At 50.2% G+C, this 25118-nt stretch overlaps 1 protein-coding gene across 49 annotated transcripts in view; it reads right to left on the minus strand.

Annotated features, from left to right (window-relative positions):
* Window positions 1-25118, minus strand: part of CASZ1 (castor zinc finger 1) — a 282930-nt gene that overhangs the window by 97980 nt on the left and 159832 nt on the right. For 24 of the 49 annotated variants that reach the window (XR_015278811.1, XR_015278812.1, XR_015278785.1 and 21 more), the window contains one exon: window positions 6454-6513. The exons of 1 other annotated variant lie outside the window; for it this stretch is intronic. The gene's annotated coding sequence lies outside the window, so the exon portion shown is untranslated. Of the gene's footprint in view, window positions 1-6427; window positions 6514-9632; window positions 9738-22820; window positions 22926-25118 lie in introns of all 49 variants that reach the window. 24 more of the 49 variants (XR_015278805.1, XR_015278806.1, XR_015278786.1 and 21 more) reach the window with 3 other exon arrangements.

Consider the following 25118-nt stretch of genomic DNA (forward strand, 5'->3'; position numbering starts at 1 on the left):
ACCATAATTCCTGTCACTCCCCCAAGTGTGCAACGATACGTTCCCACAAGCACAGCTGTGCATAGACACAGGTCTGCACACATAACGTGGAACAGCACGCGTCTGTAAAGGGAGCTGGTGGGGGGACAGAGCTGCTCTTGGCCCCGAGGCAGTTGGTGCTGACTGCACCTAACACCAGAGACTGCAACACAGACGGAACTGGTGTGACTTTTGGGGTTGTCTGGGGCAAAGGCAAGAGCTGGATTTGAAGATCCCATGTGCACCCCTTCCAGCTCTGGATATTCCATCACTCTGATCATATTCTATGATTCTGTGAACTGCAAGAGCCCAAAGGGACGAGAACAGGATGGATCAAAGCAGCAGCATTGGCACAAATTTATCACAGCCAAACACTTTTGGCACAAATTCTTCACACCCACATACCTTCCCCTGTCCTCCAGCTTCTTCAGGATAGTTTCTACCACTGGAGCCTTTGCTGGCTTTGCATGGCCACCCTGCAAAGGCAGATCTGTGGAAAGACAGCAGAGACACCCCTGCTGCCTCACCTGCCCCGGGAGCACACCCCAGGGCTCCTGCTTTCCCCCTATCACCATGAAAAAAAAAAAAAAAGCTCTGTGCAAACAATAGATCAATAGAGCCCCTGCCTCTTCGGAAGCAAAACAAACACCCGGATCACCGCAAATTAGAGAATGTTTCGCTTCACTTCATCCAAACAGGCTGACAATTTTTTTGGGTTGTTGCCACGGTGACAGAGTAACACAGCATTCAGCCTGTTGCAGAACAATCAATTAAGTTAATGCCTCGGAGTGCCTGTTTACCCTTCCATTTAGGAGGTGCTGCTCTCCCTCACGCTTTCTCTCTAGCTTGTTTGAGATTTCTCATCCTTTGCTTCCTGCTCCTAGCTCTTCTCTTTTTAACCTAAAAATAAAGTCCCTACCCTAACTACCTTCCGGCTTGTAAGGAGCTTCCCACTTTTTGGAATGATCACTCGGAATAAAGTTTTTGCTCCCTCTCATTTCCTGCAATTTCATGCTCCTTCCTGGAAAAACTGAGGATTTACCTTTGCCTTGCATGGTACAGCCCTGTCCCCTCCTCCTCAAGTGCTCAGAGACTTGCCAAGTTTCTAATGGCCAGCTCTTAACATCTCCTTAGGAGAGTGGGTACCTTCAGAGTAACTGCTTTTAACAACATGAAGTAACTTGAACTAAAGATTAAAGATGAAGTGATCAGCAACTAAAGACTTGAACTAAATACTAAAGACTAAAGATGAAGTGATCAGCAACCCTTCCACTATTGCTGTTTTTTACATTGTGAGCTGTAGCTATAAATGAAGATCCATCTTATGCTAAATGCTGTTTGAAAAGGAGAACTACAAAAGGGCCTTGCAAGAATCTAGGTCTCATCCTTTGGTCAAATGGAACTCCTAAATATTTGCTTAAATGATTTTGCCTTGAGCAAAACTCAACCTAGTGCTCAAAGCATTGTGCTGAACTGAGCCTATGGTGAGGAGACTTTAAAGGGGGCACCATGGCCAGGAGACTATGGCATATCCATCATGCCAATCCCTAAAAATAAAGGATGCTAAAAGGATGCTCTGCCCTGACCACCAGCAGTCTGCCAGGCCTTTCACAGGTTCACATGCTCCTGCCACTGATCTTGTGGGTTTATTTCCTGGCTCACAGGCAGTGTGAGAAGTTACACTTGGCTGTGTAATTTCACTGCTTGTCTGCAGCCACATTCTCATCCCTTGCTCAGTGAGCAGCAATAACTGCCCTCCATCTTCCCCAACCCTCCTGCAGACTGCAGCACCAAAACAACAGCTCCAACATCCTGGGTGAAAATGAGGTACTAGGGAGTGAAAGGATTTATCCAAGGCCAAGCCTGAGATATAATTCAGGGCTTCTGCCTCCTGATCTCTTTGCACCTTCGTGCTGTCTTTCTCATCACACAGTATTCCTATGCTTTCCTGTGAAATCGAGGAAGAGTGTCCACCTCCCTTGCATCCTCATCCTAAAGGAAAAGACAGAGGCAAGTATGATGCGAAAACAGAAAGATTCCACGATAGTCTTCTCATCCTGCCACTAGCAACAAGTGCCTAAATGTAAAGTGTACATTAATTTAGTATTGAACAGATGGAAGAAAACTATTAACCAAGGAGATAGGGAAGAATGGTGCTCAAACACTAGGAAAAATTACAGTAATAGGTCATATATAACATCTCCTCCCTGCTTCCCAAGCTGGATCCTTTTCCAAGGACTCCACTCTAACAAGCTAACACAAGTCTGCTCAGGGGGGAGCACTGAGGCCAGGTCTGCACAGGCTGCAGGACAGCCATGCCCCAGGTCCCCCTGGTTCACTCCTCTCCCCCTCCCTGAGAAGAAGTTGTCAGCAGAACCTGTTGGAGCAGGGGCTCGTTGACTGCTCCCTGTCCATTACAGCCTGGATTATAAGCATATTGCACAGTGCTCTCTGCACGGTGCTGGGGAAATCCAATACACTGAAAGGTTAATGCAATCAATTAGGGTGACAAGGAAGTAGAGTAAAGCCTTCTGAGTAGATGAAAGGGAGAGAGAGATTGAGACAGGGAAAAGCAAAGAGAAGCGGAGGGGGGGGGCAAAGAGTGGGAGGAGGAAAAGAAGGAAGATGGTACACAGGCCCTGTGTGTCGGGGTGCCGGTGTAGCCAAGGGCACCATCCTGCCCCAGCATGGATGGGGTTGTGTCATTCACAAAAGTAAGGCAGGCCATGTGTCCCCAAGGCAGCAACTGGGCCAGGATTCCCTGTTTGTGGCGTTTCCTGCTGTCTTCTGCAGAATGTGGAGCCCTGCTCAAAATGCAGCTACCCAGGTTGTTCTGCCACCAACCTGCTCCCTAAGGGTGGTTGCTGGGGGACTGGCAAAAGTTCCTGTGTCTTTCTTGCCCAGGTACCCAGAAAACATGAAATAAACTAATTAGGCTTGCAAGCCAAAGGATCTCAGAAAGCCATGGGGGAGCATCAAGGGAGGAAAAAGAAGGAACAGGAAGGACAATGAGAACTTCTGGCCGTTCATACACTCTGTGCACAAAAGTAAGGATGAGCACCATCTCTCTGTAGACTTCCTAACTAGATACTGCTCATCACCACAAGCCACTTCCCTGCACCTATCCCCTCATGTCTGTAAACATCTGTAAGATAGGTGCTCTCTGAGTTTTCCAGCCTCCTTCCCAGTGTATCAACCTGGGCTCTCCTACAGGGCCAGAGAGCAAGCCCCAGCCAGTGCCCAGCCATAGCAGTTTCACCCTTGTCTGCAGATGGTTTGATGAGGATGCTGTGGCACTCAAGCCACCAGCAGAGCATGGAAATCCCAGTGCCGTAATGTACACCCTGCTGCTCGGTCCAGCATGGCACAGCCCTTCCCCAGGGCATTCACTCCAGGGAAGAGCCCCATCCATCCCCTCCAGCCCCCTGAGCCACTGCTGACTGGCTGAACTGCTCTCTGACCCCCCGAGCAGAGCGGCACTTCATTAACCTGGGCTGACAGGTCAGCGAGCACAGCCCCTTCCTACCACGGTTCCTGCTCGGGCACAGCTCAGCCAGGGAGAACGTGACACCAGCTCATTAGAACAAATTATTACTCTATAACCCCTGCTGCAATGTCCCTTAATATGCCTATTTAGCAAGAGACAAGTCCTGGTGGGCTCCTCGGCATTAAAACAACCTCGCAAATCAGCAGAGGCACAAGCACCATGATCTCCGCTTCTGGGGGTGGCAAGAGGGCGGCTGTTCCTTGGATGGGTGCTGGAGGAGTGCAGGGTCCTGGGCTCTTCCTCTGCAGCAAAATGAAGCTCCAGATATTGCTGGGGGATGTTCTGCAGGCAGGGAGTTATCATCTGGCTGTGGCTCACTGCGCTGCCAAACATGCCCAAGCTTCAGCACAATGAAGTGTTGTTCCCTCAATGAAATCCATGAGGAAGTGTTCTGGGATGCCCAGTAAACTGCTGGGCCCGTTTTCCTCTGCCTTATCCCTGCCTAACTCTGCCCTCAGCGCTACCATCAGTGTCATGTTCCACGTTAGACCTACAAGATTTAAATGTTTCCCTGTGATATATATGAAGTCAGAGCCTGGCTTTCCAAATCCATCTACAACACTATTCCTACCTGCTCACTCCCTCAGCTTAACCAGCAAAGCCAAAGAGCAAGTTTAGAAGCTGACATTGATGGCAGGCACTGTGTGCTACCTCACGTGCTACCATGTGAGGCCAGGCTAAATTTTGGGGGATAAACCCACTGCACATGAGAGCAGTGGGCTCACACCTTTGCAGGGAGGGCTGTCAGCTGTCTAGGACTAATCCAGAAATCACAGAACTGCCACAGTTTTGGGCATGGCGAATGAGGTATCACAGGCAAAGACAGGAATGCGGGCAAATGTCAGAGGAAGGCTGCTATTAAACAGGAACAGGGAGCATGAGGAAATCAACCTCCAACCTGACCTTTAGAAGAGGGAAAAGGGAGAAATAAAACAGTGATTCATGTAACAAAGAGAAGTGGCAGCAGTGCCAGGCAGGAGACAGTGAGAAAGAAAAGTAATGGAAAGAAGAGAAGAAAGTGTGAAAAATGTGTGATGCTGGGCACAGAGAGGGGCAGGATGAAAGCAAACGAATGGAGAAATGAGGGACCTGAGAGAAAGAGAGAGAAGGAGGAAAAGGAGGAGAAAAGAGCAAAAACAGCCATGCGGCGAGGAGCACACGGGCGACGCAGAGTGCTGTAACCAGGGTTGTGAAGCATGAAAAGGGAAGAATCTGCCTGTTCCTTTCAGTACTTGGAGCATGGCGCTCAGTGGTGACCTACACTGTGCCTGGCTGTGATCACGTTTTCAGGGCCACTGCCTGCCGATCCCAAACAATGATGAGGAGCCTTTGAAGTCAGAGAAAGAAGCCGCAATGTGAACTGGGCACTTTTTTTCCCCCCGTTTTTCTCCCCTCCATTTTTTTAAGGGCCGGGGAAAGAAGGGAGGAAAAGGAAGGCCTGAAGTGGTGGGGGGAAGGCTGGGGGAGAGGTTGCAAGGACAGAACAGAGTGGCTCTCGGTGGGGTGTCCCGAAATGAGAGAGACAAAAAGAAAACAAACAGTTTATGAGTAGGGCACATGCTGCCTGTGTCTGCATGCCCCACACTGCTGGCCCCCCGTGCTCCAAGGGAGGCTTCTGTTCCCCAGCAATGATGGATGGATGCATAGGGCCATTCAGGCCTGCCATGTTACAGCAGCAGTATTTACATAACACTGGCCTTCCACCGGTCACCTCTGACACTGCCCAGCCCAGTTTGGGGCCCCCTCCCACCCCAGCCAGCCTGGGACCCTCAGATGTTGCTCAGACTCAGTCCATGAGCTCCCCAAAACGGGGCATTGGGGGTCCTCACTGCTGCAGGGATGCTCTGAGCGCACACACCGCAGTGACTGCTCCTGGCACCTCTGAGTAATGTCTCACAGGGCTGAGCACCTCCCACCCTCCCCACGGCCTCTCCTGCCCTCACACCTGTCTTGGTGCCTGGGGATGGAGGGGAGGGAGCAATGTGAGAGGCCAGTAGTGGTTGGTGATGCAGGGGGTACAGAGCAGAGACATGGGGAGAATGGGAACTCTTCAGGTGACACACAAGGAACTTTGTGGTCCTCCTGGGGCGCAGAAGAGGAGCCAGGAACTGCCCCAGCATGGTAGGGACTTCTCAGTAACCATTATCTGAGGTGGCATAGGGAGTGTCTTACCCAGCATACGGAAATAAGGCATTTCAGAGACAATATCATTTTCCATTTCCCTGGGCTCTAGACCTCTAACTCTTGCCAGGCACAGAGTAAGTGACCATCCAGCTCCAGGAGACTGTGAAGCTGGGCCTTTTTCTTCTAAGACAGACCATGAAGGTCTAGGTAAAGGGCAAAACCAGGAAAGCCCGGATTCTGCTGGAGGCACCAAAATGCTTCCACTCTGCCACCACGACTCTGCATCTGAATAGATGAAGATGTGCCAGAAGAGGAGAACATGCACATCACCATCTGAATTATGTGAACTGAGCTCAGCAGAACTTCACAGCAGATGGAGACTGCATCCTACTCAGTCCTTATATCCATCTCCCGCAGCACACATGGATGTAGATAAAGCAGTTCCCTTTCACCAAAATCATTACACTTTTTTAGCTGTAAAGATAGAGGCAGTAGAGAAGATATTAAGGAAAACCCTCAGTGACAAAACCAAGTGCCCAGAACAACTGCAGTACAAAGACAAAGACAGGATTAGGACACACATATGCCACATCTACACTTCACCTTCTTCTGATTCCATCTCTCTTCATGAGTAACAACAGCCCAGCCCCAGAAGTTCTAGTGCAGACATGGCCACAGTGAGCAGGCCGTAAGTGTGAAATAGAGGAAAAGAGAACCCAGGAGAGCATAGTGACATACCCATTGCAGTCTGAAGTCTCTCCTACCTTTCGGAGATTTCAAGGCCTTGTTTCTTGCCTCGTTTTTAGCTCTAAATTCACTTCATTCTGGAGTGAAAAAAGAAAGGATCCAGTTAACACACAGGGCACACCAGAGTAAGAGCCAAGACGCACAAAAGCTGGATAAAAACATGGTCCAGCATTGGACATGCAGACTTCTCAAGCGAACAAAATGCTTTCCTCCTCCTGGCTGTACCCCACAGTGCCATGCATCCCATGGCACTTCTCCATGCAAGAGGTTCCTAATGAGGGTTGGGAATAATTTCACATAAAGACCAGCTATTACTGGCCTGAATCCTGCTCCCCAGGAGACAGAGACACCAGAGACAGACCTTGTGCTGCTCTGCTCCATACTTTGCCCACACATCTAAGGTTGTGTTGTGCTCCATGCCAGATTTTCCCTTCCCAATCTTCACATTTCCTCTATTGACCCCTCTTTCCCAGAGGATCACCCGTGTGCTAATGGTGAGGTCTCCCTTGAGCACCTTCTGGGGCACAAGATGACAGGGTGCAGGACTGGGTCCCATGTCACTGAGCCCCTTTATCCACTCATCTGTGCATTTTCTGCCCAGGAGAATGCAGAGAGTGAGGAGGAAGGAGAAAAGGGACAGTGGAAAAAAAAGTCACAGCAAAATACATGAAAAGTAAATTGAATTATTTAAAACCATATGTTCCAAAAATGTGACAGAGCATAAAAGCCGTGCCATGAGACTTCTGGAGGGGGTTATTCTGCGCAGGCAGGGTGGGAGGAGAGCTCATGGCTGGGAGAGGTCTGCTCTGCAGCCAGACAGGGACTTCCCTCTCCCAGAGCTAGGAGGTGGCCAGGAGAACACGGTGGCTTCATGCAGAGTGGCAAGGGTGCCTGGCCCATTCCTGTAGTCTGTGTTTCGCAGCTCTGCCAAAAAAAAGCTCTCCCAACTGCCCCGAGGGGACGCACAGCGTGCCCATGGTTGAATCCAGGACCCCCAGCTGCCCATAGCACACACCGGCTCTCTGCATGTTTCCTTCTCCAGGTGCAGCAGTGTGTGCCACAACTCAGCCCTTCTGAGACCCTCCTGAGTCCCTTGTAGGACAAGAGTGAGAGGGATTCAGGGAACTCTGTACTGCTGCCATGGGCTACCCCTATGTTCCAGGGCCCTGGCACTCTGTGCACGTGGATGGCCTCCTCCTATCACTTACACTCTGCTGCCGCCAAAGACAGAGGCCACGTGTTGGCTATGACCTAGAGCAGGAAGGAGCTGGTGAGATATCCCAGATGGATGGATGGACAGGAGGACAGAGCCCCTCTGGTGAGGAAGGTGCATAACCAGCCTGGTTCCTTCCTTTCCCACTCAAATCCTGATGCTAAAAGGGGGAGGGCATGGCTAGAGCAGGGTAACAGCTCCCTGATTTGAGGTGCTTCTCCTACCCTGGTAGCCTAGGTCCTTCTGGCATCCTTTCTTCCACCTTCTTCTTCCCTTTGTTCTCCCCTTCTTCCTTGCTCCTTCCACTGTTTTCTCTGCCACTCTGTCACACTGTTTTTTCACCCCCTCTCTTTTGTTCTCTCCCTCTTTCCAGAGCTCTCTGCTTGTAACTCTCTGCCTTCCTGCCTTCACTCCCTAACCCCTGTGCACGATCAATTCTTCGGATTGGGTTTTTAATTGTTTTTTTTTTTTTTACTCTTCTTTTGGCCGCAGCTTATCAATGATGCAAGAGGAATAACGCCAATTTACTTAGAATGTGTAATCCCCAAATCAGATTGGGGGATTGTATGAGGCAATATGACCTTGCATATGTCTCCATTAAAGCCAGCCAGGCCTCCTCTTGTATTCTGTGTTCCCAGTACATATTTAGACAGATAACGCTAATTGTACTTGACATGTCCTCTTAAGGATGGACTCTTCCCTCCCCCAGCTCTGCTTCCCTGCCTGACAATGTGCCAGAGCCGAGCCTGCTCACCAGCAGTGTGGCATGGCACAGCAGCGGTGGGGACAAGCCCCCACACCCAGCCCCACTGTGGGCTGGCCTCCAGCACTGCACCGCTCTGGGTGGGAAGGGGTCCAGAGAGGACAAGGAGCAGGGGGAGGGCTGCTGGGACACAGTTAATCTGAGATTTACACACTGTTACTGTGTCAATCTGTGGCTTCCCCTGGAAAAAAAGCCTTCAGACAAAGAGAAGAGACTTGCTCACCATGAACATATATGAAGTCTCCCTCCTTTCCAGTGATGGCCTTCTAACACCACACCTCTTAGCTCCCACATCTGCTTTGGGTAAGTATTTGTATTTGGCTATTGAGCCCCACATCCAACTTCTAGGGAACATTACTGGAAAATCATAAAGTCCTATAATGGTTTGGGTTGGAAGGGACCTTTAAAGGTCATATATAGTCAAACTCCCCTGCCATAGGCAGGGATACCTTATACTAGACCGGGTTTCTCCAAGCTCCATCCAAACTGGCCTTGAACACTTCCAGTGATGGTGCAGCCACAGCTTCTCTGAGCAATCTGTGCCAGGGTCTCACTACCCCCACCAAAACAATTTTCTTCATTATTTCTAGGCTAAATTGTGCCTCTTTTAGTTTAAAACCATCACACCTTGTCCAATCACTATAGGCCCTGCTAAAAAGTTTGTCCCCATCTTTCATGTAAGCCCCCCTGAAGAAGCACTGAAAGGCTGCCTATTCCTTGTGCCTGCCGTTCATCACTGCTCCAAGAGCAGCCGTGCAGGATGCAGGAGGAGGAGGAGGGGAGCTTATTCCAAGGAAACCAATGCATCCAAACTCTTCGCCAAAGTGGACTCAGTTTTTTTTTCCCCTTGACACAACATCCTAATTCGACTTTTTCAGTATCTTTCCTTCAACAACCTTTTTTCCTTCCTCCCCTTCCTACCCGGCAACTGCGCATTTATTAATTCATGAGGCACTAATTAGTTCTTTGTTTAATTTTGTGTTAAACAGACTGACCGGAATGATAACGACTTGCAGCGTTGCATTACGGTCCCCAACCGCCCCTGTTTTCTGACAACAAGGGAGCGCAGTGAGACTGGCGTGATGAACCCCAATTCCCACTCCAGTTGCACTTCATTAAGTCAAAATGTGACAAGAAGCTTAGAGAGCAACTTTCAGATCAGATCGCACATAACAATTGGGCAGGAAACTTTCCAAGGGGGAAGCGCGAGAGGCACTCACAGTGAAGGCTGGCACCACGTGCAGTCCCCTGGCGTGCCTGCCTTAAAGGAGCCAGCTCAGGCTGTCCAGGCAGGAGTCAGGGCATGTGCTGGGAGCTGCGAGTGCCTGAGGAAGAAGAGGACAGGAAGGGAAGCAAGACAAGCCAAAGGTACAGCAGGGCAGGACAGGAGCCATCATGTGCTCCCCTTGTCATTTTTTGCAATGACAGGTAGTGTTGGCAGCCTGTGGGATGGATTGTGTTGGGAACCCTGGAGCCCAGGTGGGATAATTCCTTAGGGGGTCACTTCATGAGCTTTGAGGACATCTTCAGGCACCTTCAACTCCATGCTTCAGTCTTCCCCCTGCAGCTCTACAGTGAAACAGCTGGTGAACCTCAGCTGCTCTTCAATTATCAAGAACTACACAGTTATCATGGAGCCCCTAAACTGCAAAGGGAAAGGGTGAATCCTGGCACCCACATTGCTAAAACAGACGGGAAGGGACAGCTGTGACAGCAGGGAGAGGGACGGCTGGTTTCTTGGAGAGGAAGCTGTGCCCTCCTTCAATTCTGTGCAGTGCCTGACACTCCAGTGGCACTACCAAGTTTTGAAAAGGTCCTGATCAGTATATAACAGCAATAAATTTGACAGACCACAAAGCAAGCAAATGGTGAGCCCTCTGCACTCAGCCGTACAAGTGGGAATCCAGCCACCCCAGCACTGCCCATCCCCACGCTCTGATGAGTACCACGAGTGCTTCACTAGTAGCTATGGCCATTGCTACAGGGTTTGAGTGTGTAATCACCTGTCCATCCTGGACAAAGCATCACCTGGCAAAAAACACCGAGCATGATTTAATCCTAGACATAGGTCAACACAGGTGACACAGCCTAGTTCATGACCAGCTGGATCTGTCCCAGCCTTTTTGTCACACAAGAGTGTTCAGCGTGTGGCCACCTCTTTGAGCCCCTCTGGTTCACTGAAGGACAGTGACATGCAAGCAGGAAAGTGAAAAGGGTCTTAAAACACCACCTGAGGGGGGTGGGGTGTGAAACAAATGGAGACTATCCAAGTGCACAAAACATGGAAGTTTTGCCACAAATCAAATATATCTTCTGCTACTGCAGAGATATCTGCTTGGGAATAAACCAAGACCACCTAAAAATTGAAATGAGCTGTGAGGTCTCAGTGACTTCTAGCAAATATTCTTCTCACACTTCTCCTCATCCCTTTCCCTCTTCCCTCGGGATAGGAAGACTCATCCCCTAGACTTGCTCTGCAGAGGCCCAAAGCTCAACTAAAGTCCAAAACACCTACAAAGCAACGTGAGGAACTCTGAGAGTGTCATCAGGACTGGGGAGGGACACAAGAGCTGTGAGGGAGTGCACATATGTCCTGGGCAGGGGCAGGGGAGAGAGCCCTGTGACTGAAGCCTCTGAGCCCCACAGGAGACCTGCTGGCTCCAGTCTCTGCATGCATTATAAGTGTTGTCACCTGAGTGAGCTGTAATCGTACCAGTCTTTGGGAAAGAGGCCAGGCTGCAGCAAGGTAGCACAGCATGGTGTTTGCCAGTACACTCACAGCTGAACAACATGCAGATCTGAGAGCAGACGTGTTTGTGCTGGCTTCCATCTTTCATGAATCTGGAATGCAGCAGGGACCCCTGTGACTGACAAAAAGGCTGTTCCTCCATGACAGAAATCCCAGGAAGACACCACATCCCTCTGATTTCACTTCTCTATTTGGATTCTGGATCCCATAAAAAGGCATATATAGATATTAACATTCAGTTGGAGGGTTGGATTGGTGTCCAGAAAGGGCAAATCACCCATTTAACCCCTGAAGCAAGGATAACTGAGAGAGTCCAGGATTCCTGGGGAAAGAAACATACCCTGCTGTCACCAGCCCAACCAACCTTCCTGGTTTTGCAGAAGGGTTGGAATATTTTGGCTGCTCTATATATCCAGCTGAGCAGCCTCACTCAGCTATCATCTCCTGCCAATCTTGGACTGCTCAGCTGAAAAGACCTGGGCTGAAGGAGAGGGAAACTCGTGTTATTTCCCATTTCTCCCTTTTTTGGCTGCTATTACAAGGCAATACCAGCAGCGCAGCACAAACCAACTCCATCCCCAGTTGCATGGCTACACTGCTGCCAGTGCTCCCAGCAAAGTTTTGTGCTGAAAATTCACAAGCATCCCAAATAGGTCATGGTCTGCCCCTTCTTCCTGAAACAACTTGCTGAAATGTCCTAGACTCTATCCCCAGTCCTCTTTAACCAGGAAAACTCTCCTCTCAGGATTATGGGCCCACTGCCCCCCTTCTTTTCCCCTCCATCTGGCTGGGAGCAGCCTGGGACCAAGAGCTCTTCCCAGCCCTGGGGAAACCCTGCAGTTTCTCTCTCATAAAAAAAGAAAAATAGGAGCTATAAAAAAAGGCAAAGCAAAGCAAAGGAAAATCACTGTGAAGGAGGAAAAGAGCAAATCCCCCCTTGTCTCCCCACCCTGTCCCCATTACCTGACTTTAGCACTGGTAGAGCTGCCTGCTTTGCTGTACTGGAGAGACCCCTTGGCACGGTGCTCTCTGGGAGACCCTGCCCTGCCTCTCAGTCTTTCCCCTCTGCTCAAACCTGTTGAGCAGAGCTCAGCTCAATAAAGATGATCACACAAAAACGAGAGGAAAACCAGCACTGGGCAGTAGGAAAGGGACACAGTCCATTCCAGAGGTAACCGTGCAGTTCAGTGCCCACTGGACACCCTGGAAATGCTGGAGCCAGGCAAGGGACAGAGGAGCAGGGACAGTATGCAGTGTCTGTCCCAGCTTCCCAGCACAGATGGCACTAAGGACCAGGGAAGTCCCCAGACCTCCAGCTCACAGCACAGCTACAGCCCAGCAGAGCAGGAGGGGAGTGCCAAGGGGGGATCCCAAGGAGTTCATCTCCTCCCACAGCATCTGTAAAGCATAGCAGTCCCCAAACTTGGCATTTGGCAGCCCTGGGCTGGCTCCTGCTAATTTGCTGTCAGGCTGCCTAAGCAAACCAATTAAAGCTAATCATTAATTATAAAAAAGAGAGAAAGAAAAAGACCCTGTACAAATGAAGAACTGGAAAGGGTGTGGGGAAAAGGACAGGGGGGAGAAGAGTGAGAGAGCTTGAGAAAGGGGCTGGGGGGAAAGAAAAGGGTTTTAAAATCCCAGGTGCAGAGCCTTGGATGCAGTCAGCAGAAAGGCAAGTGGTTCCTAGGGCAGGGTGAGGGAATCAGGGAGGACCCAAGGAAAAAGCCCAGAACGTTGTGGCACATGCTGAGAGCCAAGGCACGGACACGGCCGTGAAGCTGTGACACGCTCCCTCCATCCCGGCCCCAGCAGGGCCGTGCCATCGTGCCACAGTGCCACATTGCCACAGTGCCACAGTGCCATAGTGCCATAGTGCCACAGTGCCATAGTGCCACAGTGCCACAGTGCCATAGTGCCATAGTGCCACAGTGCCATAGTGCCATAGTGCCACATTGCCACAGTGCCACAGAGCCACAGTGCCACAGTGCCACAGTGCCACATTGCCACAGTGCCACAGTGCCACAGTGCCACAGTGCCATAGTGCCACAGTGCCACATTGCCACAGTGCCACAGTGCCATAGTGCCATAGTGCCACAGTGCCATAGTGCCATAGTGCCACAGTGCCACATTGCCACATTGCCACATTGCCACAGTGCCATAGTGCCACAGTGCCACAGTGCCATAGTGCCACAGTGCCACAGTGCCATAGTGCCATAGTGCCACATTGCCACAGTGCCATAGAGCCACAGTGCCACAGTGCCACAGTGCCACATTGCCACAGTGACACAGTGCCATACTGCCACAGTGCCACATTGCAACAGTGCCATAGTGCCACAGTGCCACAGTGCCATAGTGCCATAGTGCCACATTGCCACAGTGCCACAGAGCCACATTGCCACAGTGCCATAGTGCCACAGTGCCACAGTGCCACAGTGCCATAGTGCCACAGTGCCACAGTGCCACATTGCCACAGTGCCACAGTGCCATAGTGCCACAGTGCCACAGTGCCACATTGCCACAGTGCCACAGTGCCATAGTGCCACAGTGCCATAGTGCCACAGTGCCACAGTGCCATAGAGCCACAGTGCCACAGTGCCATCATGCCACAGTGCCACAGTGCCACAGTGCAAGAATGCCACAGTGCCACAGTGCCATAGAGCCATAGTGCCACAGTGCCACAGTGCCATAGTGCCACAGTGCCACAGTGCCACAGTGCCATAGTGCCACAGTGCCATAGTGCCATAGTGCCACATTGCCACAGTGCCACAGTGCCATAGTGCCACATTGCTACAGTGCCACAGTGCCATAGTGCCACAGTGCCATAGTGCCATAGTGCCACAGTGCCACATTGCCACAGTGCCACAGTGCCTCAGTGCCACAGTGCCAGAATGCCACAGTGCCATCGTGCCATAGTTCCACAGTGCCACAGTGCCACAGTGCCACAGTGCCACAGTGCCATAGTGCCACAGTGCCACAGTGCCACATTGCCACAGTGCCACAGTGCCATAGTGCCACAGTGCCACAGTGCCACATTGCCACAGTGCCACAGTGCCATAGTGCCACAGTGCCACAGTGCCATAGTGGCACAGTGCCATAGAGCCATAGTGCCACAGTGCCACAGTGCCATAGTGCCATAGTGCCACAGTGCCATAGTGCCACAGTGCCACAGTGCCATAGTGCCACAGTGCCACAGTGCCATAGTGCCACAGTGCCACAGTGCCATAGTGCCACAGTGCCACAGTGCCACAGTGCCACAGTGCCATAGAGCCATAATACCATAGTGCCATAGTGCCACAGTGCCACAGTGCCATAGTGCCACAGTGCCACCGTGCCATAGTGCCACAGTGCCATAGAGCCATAATACCATAGTGCCATAGTGCCACAGTGCCACAGTGCCACCGTGCCATAGCAGAGCAGCATGAGCTGCATTTGACAGAGGAGTGGGCACCTGCCCGCCTGCAGGGACAGGACACAGGAGGACGAGGGTGTAGGAGCGCAGGGCAAGTGAGGCCAGAGCTCGGGGTGAGCACTGGGATTGGGAAGCGCTGGGCGCGGTCCGTCCATGCCAGGGCTACCGGCTCTCCCTGAGCAAACGTCTTAGATGGGGATGAAAAATGGGGCATTTATGAAAAGCCCCTGATTATGCAGATTTGTCTGGGGCCCTGGCTCCCCGCGAGCTGCGGAGGCAGAGAACCCCGGCAGCTGTGGCGCAGCCCCCGCCGCCCCCGCGCCTCCGTTTTGTTCCCGGCCCCGCACACACGCACGATTCCCAACGCTTCCCGACGCTTCCCAACGCCCCTTTTGAAGAGCCTCAGGCCCACGTCGGTCTGGCGGATGGCGGAGAGGTGGGGGCAGTGCCATGGAAACCGGCTCTTTCCTGGGGAAACGCGTTCCTGCCCCCCTCCTCGGCCCGGGTGCCCCCTTTGAGGAGCTGTCAGGACCCTGAGTGAGTGTCACACGACCCAAGGACCAGGCGTGACCAAACCTATTTTCTGCCTCAAATTTGATTGATTAAAAAACTTTTTAGGAAAACCATGTTTAAAAAAAAAAAAAAAAAAAAAAAAAAAAGGAGAGAGAGAGAGCGGGGAAAGAAAAAAAAAATTAAACAGAAAGGGACAAGGGGGTGGGGGAAAAGGGAAAGGCCTCAGTGCTGAGTTTCCCTGGCAATAGCACCAGGGGACAAGTGTCAGAGGCATATAAACAGCATAACCAGGCCAAAAATAAAGGTCAAAGGAAGCATGAAACTTAACACAACACTGATTAAGCTAATGATGAAGCAGGGGACCCTAGAAAAAAAGTAAGTGTGACACACAGAAGCATGCACACAGAAATGCTCCCAGTGATGGCCCAAGAGACCTGGTACGTGGGAAGAGGTGACAGGGCTTGCTAGGCCCTGGAGGTACCTGGAGAAGAGTGGAAATGGAGGAAAAGCAGAAGCAGAGGATTTGAGAAGTCTGTGCTATCCCCCCAGGCTGGTTGCTATAGGTTGAGCCTGCCAAACGACAACAAGCCCCAGAGCCAAGAGGTCCCTCCCATAACACAGACACTCAGTCCCAGCCAAGCCATGCTTGAATTTGCAACCAAATTCCTCAAAAGAGTTTCCCTGACATTGGGAGGAGAGCCCGAGTGTGTGTGAATCACAGAGGCCTTGCTGACACCAATGCTGGCTCAGGATCTGGCTCTTTGCCCTTAAGCAACTGTTATAAAAAGCTTCAGAGATGCCAAGAGGGGCGGATTCTGGTCAGACCTCCCTGCCTACCCCCTCCCCCTTGCCAAGGCTAATTCTCCAGAGAAAAAGCCCAGATAGGCTGGAGGTCTCAGAATGCAAGTCCAAGAATGTCATACCCTTCGGCATTTCCCTACTCCATCTCCAAACCTCCATGATGATCTCACATTTTTGGAGCCCAGCTCACAACTTGCAATTTCCCGGGACTGGCGGTGTTACTCTCGCCAAGAGGTAGCAAAGAAATTGCAAATTGTTCACCAGCTTCTTCCTCTGTGATTTGGAATTTTAAAGCTTGTGTAGTATAAAGTACAGAAGCACAAAAGGTTTTCCACGTTTTCTGTACCACTTTCCCACTGGGAGTAACTCTCATCCCCTAGAAAATGTCCCTGTTCTGCCTTTTCTGGCATATCAGAGTCTTGGCAGAGCTGTCTCAAGGAATTCAATGGGACAGGAACGGGGAGATGACTGGGCTTCCTTGTCCTTTGGATTTGGTGTCCAGGGAGGCCACTCACTTGTTTCCTTATGTTTGCACAAGTCAAATTCTGATAGAAAGCTGGACAAAAAAAGGTTGTTCTTTATCCTGACAAATATCTTGGGGAAAATAAGTTTTAAGTTGAAAATTTTCTTGCATGTAGAATTTATCATGAAGAAAAGCAAAGAAATATTTTCACAAAAAGGCTAACAAAGTGCTACATGTATGTTTATCCCGACACACTCTGAATTTCACTTGGTCAGAAGGTTGTTTTCAATCAAATACATTTCAGTGCAAAATTTCCAGCATCGTATTCATGTGTCTCCACCCTCCTTCATCACTGATATTCACAGTCTTTTGTAAAGAATGATTCAATTAAACCACCAATGTTCCTCACTAGAGGAGTCTGAACAGTGAGAGGAACTCCCCAAAAGTAGTTCCAGGCCAGGCTTTGTTCAAATATTCAACCAAAGATGTGCAGATTAGAGGGGCTGGACACCACCACCTCACACTTCCAGAAAAACTGCTATTAAAAAACCCCTAAAATCACTGCTCTGATACCTGACATTGATGGCTGAAAAATGGGATTTGAAAAATAATAATGGAAAAGAAGGTTTTTTAATTTAATTTTTGAGCCATTATTGTTCTTGCTTGCATTCTTTCTTTTTTCCCCTTGGTAATCAGAAGAGAGAGAAATGTGATTAAAAACTAAAAAAAATCCCCCTCAAAAAACAGTGAAAGCTGAGATTCTCATGGGTCTAGGAACTGGACATGAGTCTATGGACTTGAAGGGAAAACACCAAATGCCCTCAGGCACAGGGTAAAAGGAAAGGCTGGGAATTTTATTTTTTGGTTAATGTTTTAATGAAATGTACAGAAAGTCAAAGATACCAAAGATACTTGAAAAAGTATTCTTTAGAGGTATTTTGTAGAAGTTTCCTCCCTCCACATCTGATAACAATGACTTGACACCTGCTCAGGTGTGTGCACAGCCCTGAGATGGGGTGAGAAACTAGTCCTGCGGTCACATGTGCAAAACTGCATTCAAGTTAAAATCTCCTCACTGACAGAGCTGGTTCTTTTCTACTTTTTTTGCAAGGAAAACCAACCCCATCTCTCCAAACCAACAGTGGAACTTTGAGATTTTCTGCCCAGATGTTGGATTACTATTCAGCAGTACGACAACCACTTTTATCAAGATCTTTTTTGCATTTTCCAACTAAAATAATACTTTGCATTTGCAAGAACTTTGTGAGCAAATATCTGTTTCACTTTGTAATGTGCTTAAACTGATTTGTCTTGTTCAGAAAGAAAACACAGCGACTTTTGCAATTAAACTGGAAGAGAAAAGGAACATGCCAGCTCCGAAAATGATCTGGAGTGAAGGCACAGATGCTTTTCCAGCAGCATACATTCCCTCCCCTCTTCTGGCAGCCTCAGCCCAGCAAAGGAGCAACTTTCCCTGGCTGCTGCTCTCTGAGGCACAGAGAACCCTGCCAGTGCCCGTGGTGTGCCAGAGGGTTCCTGGCAGCCAGGCAGTGGGCTGGTAAGGAACGTACCCTGACACCCCTGTGTCCCTGTCTATGCAGGACCCAATGATTGCACACACCTTGGAAACATGTGCAGAGCACACAAAACTCCCTAGCCATGGCCGAGGAACTGTCAGGAGAACACTAGCAAAAGCTGCTTCTTGACAGCGAGTCATTTATATTTTAGCTTCGTTCCATTATCCTAACGAATCCTTCATCAGCAGATGCAATATTAACAGCAGAAAATCAGCTCATTACATCCGGGGGGATTTCATCAAGATGACAATCATATATGCAGCTACCCAAGCCTGGAGAGGACACAGCTCCTTTTATTTAGTTATCCTAGATTCATCTTAGAGACTTTTTCTTTTTTTTTTCACCTTTTTGGGGGATGGAGGTTGGTAGTTGAAGGGGAGGGTGTCCCAAACAACCACCAGACCCCAGAGCTTTTAAGATGCTGGTCCACAGACAGATCCACTCAGCTGGGAAATGCTCCAGTCTATCCACAGGAGCAGCAGACTGTTGAAAGGACAAAAACCCCCTCACAAAATCTGCACCCTCTGTAGGTCCAAGGGCATTTCTCTGTTAAGTTCTGAGGGGGTTTGCATCCTATACAGCTCCTGCCTTGTGTCCAGGAACATCTGAAGGGGCTGTTCTGGTTCTGCTCCTGGCAGGACTTGCCCCTTCATGCTCCAAAGGGTCTCTTTCTGCAGCGTCCCCACAGGGATAAGACACATTTAAGAGAGTCTGGGATTTTGTGATGAAACTCCCAGGCAAGAAGCAGAAGAGTCAGTCTAGATGAGTTGAAGGTGAGGAGAACACAGTAACAGGGAGAGTTAAAATGAATTCAGAAGGCTGTGGGGCTTCTTTCTCTCCTGACTTACCTAGCAAGCACTGAACAGCTGAGGCAGACAGAGCAGGCTGTCAGGGCACCTTTAGGTTCTGCACTAGAATATATCTGAAATAACGCACAGATCATCTTATGCAGCATTAAGGTGAAAACTTTGAGTATTTGTTCTTCCCCCATATAATCCTGATTTAAAATGAGGGAAATTGGCACTCACTTTTCAGGGTTACATCTGTTTTTCACAGTCATTCCAGGCACTACAGGCTGAGAATTCCTGGAGGAAAAAAGCAGCCTGGATGCCCTCCGCTCCCCATAAGAGCAGCCAGATGAGAGGCTGAGGGAGCTCTCCATGCCTGTGTGCTGCACCAGACACACCAGAAGCTCCCCAGGCAACCCAGTGTGGCATGGAGCCCTCACAGGACTGCCAAAAAACCAACACTGCAAAGCTTGTTCCTCACTGCCTGCATAGCTGGGGCCTGGATATTACTGCACAAAAATTACCTTCCTGCTCTGCTTCCCCCATTAAAAGTCTTCTTCAACAACAGCAGCCCAAAATGTCCTTGGCAGCCCCAGTCTGAAGAGTCACTGCCTGCAGCTTCAGACCTCCTCCCTGCACACTAAAGAGCTTTAGTGCCCACTCAAAGATTCTGTGGAGGGACAAAGATCTGCTGAGTTCTCACATATCCTGGGTGCCTTTGCCACCACATAAAACAAAGCCTGGTGATTTCAGCTAGAGAGCAACCTGGCTTTCAGGACTTCCTCTCCATCAGGGGCTGAAGCTGGAGAGACCAGTATGGAACTCAACACAGATCACTCATGGCAGATCCTGGCTTCTGGACAAGCATCTTTGCTCTCAGCCTCAACTACCCAACCCAGCTAAAGGAAGAAGTTGAGCTTATCTCCTCCAGCTCAGAGGGGGCTGGGGTGGGCATTTCACATTTTCCCAGCAGGGCTGGATTTCTGCACAGCAAGGAATATGTTCCTGGGATGTCAACTCCAATCTCTACTGCGCTCTGACAGATTTAAGCTCTAGTTTGTCCGACAACATCCCAAAGTGTAAGAAACTGGGGGCAGACTCTCTAATCAGGCTGTAGGACAAAGGCCCGGTCTGACCCTGTCACTTCCACTTACTCTTGCTGTCCATCTTGCTCCCCCCACCCTCTCGGCAGCCTCCCGGCCCACCCTGGGCTGCTCTCCCTTCCCTAACACAGCTGGGCTAATCCTACTCCTCCCGTGTCCAGCACAAATCCTCCCCAGAGTAAACCAATCCTGGGAATTTTTATTAGATTATCAGCCTGCCAGCTCAGTGCTGGCTGGACTAATCCTAATCAGGACTGATTTCTATTAGCCAGCTTCAGGGAGGAGCTGTGCTATCCCAGAACCCCAGGCCCACGCTGGGGGAGCCTGAGGCCTTTTAGCCTGTTCCATGCAAATTTTCCTTTTAGAAAGGAACAAATTTAGCCCAGGATCATGAGCAAATGCAAAGTTTGCTTGTGGGCTGTGTGGGCAGCCATGGGGCAAACTGTCCCCACCTCACCACTGAGCTGCAAGAGAAGCCAATGGGGTCCAGGCTCCACAGCCCCTCCGGCCCCAGCTCCTGGTTGGTGTGGCCAGTTAGTGCCACATGGAAAGATGCATTGTGGCAGGGGACATGAGCCTGCTAGGTTGCAGGCTGAGATGATGGGCTCATTTCAGACAAGAGGACAAGCAGACACAGCTTGAGTGACCAGGACAGAGTTTGCAGTGCTGGCTGAGTCAGTGAGGTCTCCATGCCCCATTACCCATGCCCAAAGCAATCTACTCTCACCTCCTTCCTTGTTCTATTAAAGCAAACTGTCGCACAGGTATTTCCCTCCTAACCCCATCCCTGGCCCTGGAATTGACCTGATTGAAAATGTTTGCTCTTTACCTAGGCTGGTGAAAGTTTTGCTGCCGATTTAACAGGATTTGAGACAAGCCACGAGGGCAGCTTGGGCAGGAGTTCATGAGAAGGGTCGAGCGGGCTGTATCCCTGCCTCTGTGCCTTTGTCCCATGCACCCGCTCTGTGCTGAAGGCACAGCTATTCCCTGCAGCCCCCAGGGGACTCCACAGCACTTGTGAGCTCAGCCAGCTGCGCTGCAGCCGCTCCGCGGCCGCACAGAGACATCACACAGGGAGCGCTCAGGAAAGCCTCTCTTTCCAAAAGTGACCGCACATCTTTGAAACCTTCCAGAGAAGAGGGGTCATTTAGACCCAAATGCTGTTAAGCCTTTTTAAACTTGTCTACTCACTCTCTCATAATCACACCATATTTACACTGCCTGCCAGAGAAGGAATTGCCTGTGGGACTGACAGCTGCATATCCCGGGGACCACGGACGTTTCTCTCTGACATGGTGCTCAAATGAACAGGTTGTCCTCCCTGCTAGAGGGACAGTATTGCACCAGACAGGGCTTCAAAAAAGCTGAAAGATGTCCCAGGCTGAGGCCAAGAGAAAATGTACTTTAAATCCTTCAAAGAAGCTCCAAAACAGGAGCTGAGAGGCAGAGCCCTGCCTGGAGCTCAGGGGAGTGCTCCTATGCAGCCAGCTTTGCAGAGGGAAAGCAACCACACAACTCCAACAAGGGAAAAATCTTCTAAAGGAGCAGCTCCATAGTCAGTGTCTCCAGACACTCCATGCTGCATCAGCTCAGAACCTTGTTCAGTGCTCATGCAGATCACTGTAAATCATGAGTAACTGTTCAGAACATCAGGTTGTAACTCAGCATAGATCAAGCCCTCTTTCTCCCTTCCGGCCAGGCTTAGAGTGCTAGTCGTACTCTGGTAGGTGGCAAGGTTTCCTAAGAGAGTTAACCAGATCCGGCTGGAATCAGAGGCTGCAGCAGGCTTCCTGATGTCAGAGAGAGAAATGGGGGACTTGGCCCAAACCCTCTAGAAACCACATCAAAAAGAGATGTGGGCGAGAGCCAAGAACAGATGATCCAACTGTGAAAGGGCTTTGTATGCGTATGTGTTTGTCTGTGTGCATGCGTGCAAGCCGAGGAGAGAGGAAAAATCAAACGAAAGAGAGAAAGGAAAGAGGAGGAGTAAGAATGAACACAAAGATGGAAAGAAAAGGTGTGGAGGCACGAGATCAAGAAGGGACCAAAGCTGTCACAATGTGTGTGGCCTGCATGCAGGCACGCGATGAACAAAAAAACATGGCAATGATCTATACTAGATGTCATGTGTTAATGATAAGAAGAGATCAGGAGAAATACTGGGTCTGTCTTGAGCACCTCCCAACCCATATCTCAGACAGCTGCACAACCATGAGGCCAGGTTTATTTCAGTAAGACAACGCAACTCCTTCAACTTGGATGGAGCCACGGCAATGGGCATCCTTTGGAAAACTCTGCACATTCCTTGCTCTTCTGCAAACCCAGGTGCTGCTCTGCTCATGTGCATGGAGTGCTTCCACAGAGGCAAAGAGAAGGCAGCAGATTTCCATGAGGGAGCTGTGGCTGGGGACCAGAAGACTTGACTCCCAGTTCTATGACTTGACTACCAAATTGATGTTTAGGCTGTTTAGAAGGAAAGCAGTGATAGCATTACACAATGCAGGCAGGAGGGTCATGATCCCAGGCTCCTCAGTCAGCACTGCCTTCCCCAAACCCATGAACAGCACGCTGTTTCTGTGACTCAGCTTTGCCCTCACTGCAGTAGGTCCCCATGATATGGGGGTCTGCAATACATAAATCAGATCATGTATCTCTGCTGTGGGAGAGAGGCATCTCACCCAAATCATCTTCTCAACATCTCCTCCCCCTCTGAGGGATGCCCATTGGTACAAGAACCAGGGTTAGCACTGACAAACATCTTCTCACAGCTCAGTGGGACACTGGGAGGACTGCAAAGATCCAAGGCTGGATATGCCCCTCAAATATCAACCTATCCTCTTGCAGCTGGATTAGTAATGCAGGCTGGGACAAAACCTGATTTAGGTGGGGTGTCTCCCATCCCAGCTGTGAGCTCCCTGCCAGTTCCATGGTGCAGAAGGCATACTTTGCATAATTCACCTCCATACTGTGTCTGATGACACCTTGAGACACCTCTTCTTTCCTACCTTACTGCTGTGCCTGCCATTCACATAACCTGGCCAGGGAAACTCCAGGTAAGGCAGACGAGACTCAGGAAACAGCTGAACTCAAACCTCTTCTTGAAATCCAGTCTGAGGGATGGAGAAAGAATAATGAGGCCTTTATATCCAAAGGCCAGACGTTGCCTAAAAATGCTTGAGTGCCATAGGTGGAGGTGAAAGGGAAGACAACCCAACCAGCAAACGGGACAAGAGAAGAAAAGGGATAATTCAAGAGATACAACCAGATGAACAGTGGGGACACCAGAAGGGAAAATGGGATAAACCCAAGCTGCTTCTGTGCTCCAGTTCCCTCCCTCCCTCCCTCCCTCCCTCCCTCCCTCCCTCCCTCCCTCCCTCCCTCCCTCCCTCCCTCCCTCCCTCCCTCCCTCCCTCCCTCCCTCCCTCCCTCTCTTTCTTTTCTCTCTCTCTCTCTTTCCCAATTTATCAGCAGATTGTGAGGAGCCGAGTGGCACTCGCCTCACCCTGCTAAATAAAGCTTTGGTATTTCTGATAAAGCCATCAAATTCCTTATCATGCTGACACAAGGAGCATTTAAAGAGACACACACACTCTCCAGCATCCTCCACTTCCCAGTCCCCAGCACCTCAGGGTAACCTTTCTGAGTTAAAATGAAAGGGAGTGTGTGTGGAGGGAGGTAGGTGTTTGGAGCCCTGCGTTTCCCAAGTCCTGAGCCCATGTTGTGAGGGGACCTGGCCTGTTTAACCTTTAAAGAGGAAGGCTGGGTTCTGTCAGGCTGTCCTGAATACTGGGACAGATTCGATAGCTCTGTGTAAATAATGCAGGCTGAGATGTGGCATCAATAGAAATGCCCTGCAACAACAAGAATATCGATAGCCGGAAAATCCTATGAGGAGTACAGCAAACCCAAGTGTCTGTAGGTGCTTTAGAACTAGAAGAGGAAGAGAACCAGTGATTTTTGCCTGTCATGAGGACACAACTGGGGTTGCCATTGCCACTTGGATGTGCTTTTCCTCATGATGGCCTTGACAAGGTGTGAAGGGATATGGTTGTGCCACAGCCTGGATTTTGGCACTGTCTGTTTCCTGCTACACCAGCCTGAAACCTGCCCCCATCCCCCAAGTGATGTGACATGGTGCAGGCAGCCATTAGGAACCCCTGTTTCCCTCCCCGCAAACACAGCCCAGAGACATTCTCTCTCCTCTGCCATACTACACGCTGTTGTTTAACCTTCAAATTTATTATTTTTAATTATTTTGATTTATAAAAGCATGCAGCAGTTAAAACCACATTAAATAAACTCAGTGCTACGGCGCTTAACAAACACACATAACTTTGGACTTCTGAGGACTCCATAAAATAATCATCCTCCTGGAAGTTGCTGCAGCCACCCGCCTGCGCCTGCCCCAGCGCGCTCCCGCCTGACCGGGCTCCCTCACACCCCACACCCACGGCCGTGCATCTCCTCGCTGCTCCAGCCCAGCTAGCGCTGGCTGCGCCGGCCAAACAGGATCTGCACTGGCATGGCTCCACCACCACACGCAATCCCACTCTGTGCCCAGCCTTGGCCTCCTGGCATCCCTCCTCACCGCCCTCACCCCACTCCTCTTCCCCCCCCACTGTCTCCATGCGTCTCACCATTCCAGCTTGGCTTTCTGCCCTTCTCCAAAAGGATATTTCAGTCTCTGACCTTCCCTTCCCCAAAGGTGTTTCATTCCATCTTACACACTGCTGAGATTTCAAAAGAAGAGCTCATAATGTTTTGATACCATGAAAATCAAACAGCATTGGGTGCTGCCTGCCTTAGCAGGTCTTTTACTTGGCTTCAATTCCAGCTCTGAACACCAGTCCCTCTCCTGCTAAGCACACAAACAAGCCTGGAATGAGGAGAAGGAGAAGGAGAAGGAGAAGGAGAAGGAGAAGGAGAAGGAGAAGGAGAAGGAGAAGGAGAAGGAGAAGGAGAAGGAGAAGGAGAAGGAGAAGGAGAGGGAGAGGGAGAGGGAGAGGGAGAGGGAGAGAATTAATAAAAAAGTGAGAACACCTGTCTGGTAAACTCCACCCAGGATCCCATTGGGAAAGGCTGTTTCAGGACCTAATCCAGCATTAATGAGATTCCATTGCCTCTGCATAAAACCTCTGCCATCAGCTGAATGCTGGAGGTGTGGGCTCTGTCTTGCAGCACCTCTTCCCACCCGCCTGTGGATCACAGAGACATGAAGACCACACAGTATCCTCCGCCCATCTGTCCCTGAGTTCCAGAGGCAATAAAACATGCCAATGCTTTTAAATCCCAATCACTGGCTG

Source organism: Cyanistes caeruleus, chromosome 22 (assembly GCF_971803275.1).
Source record: "Cyanistes caeruleus chromosome 22, bCyaCae1.hap1.1, whole genome shotgun sequence".
Taxonomy (NCBI): Eukaryota; Metazoa; Chordata; class Aves; order Passeriformes; family Paridae; genus Cyanistes; species Cyanistes caeruleus.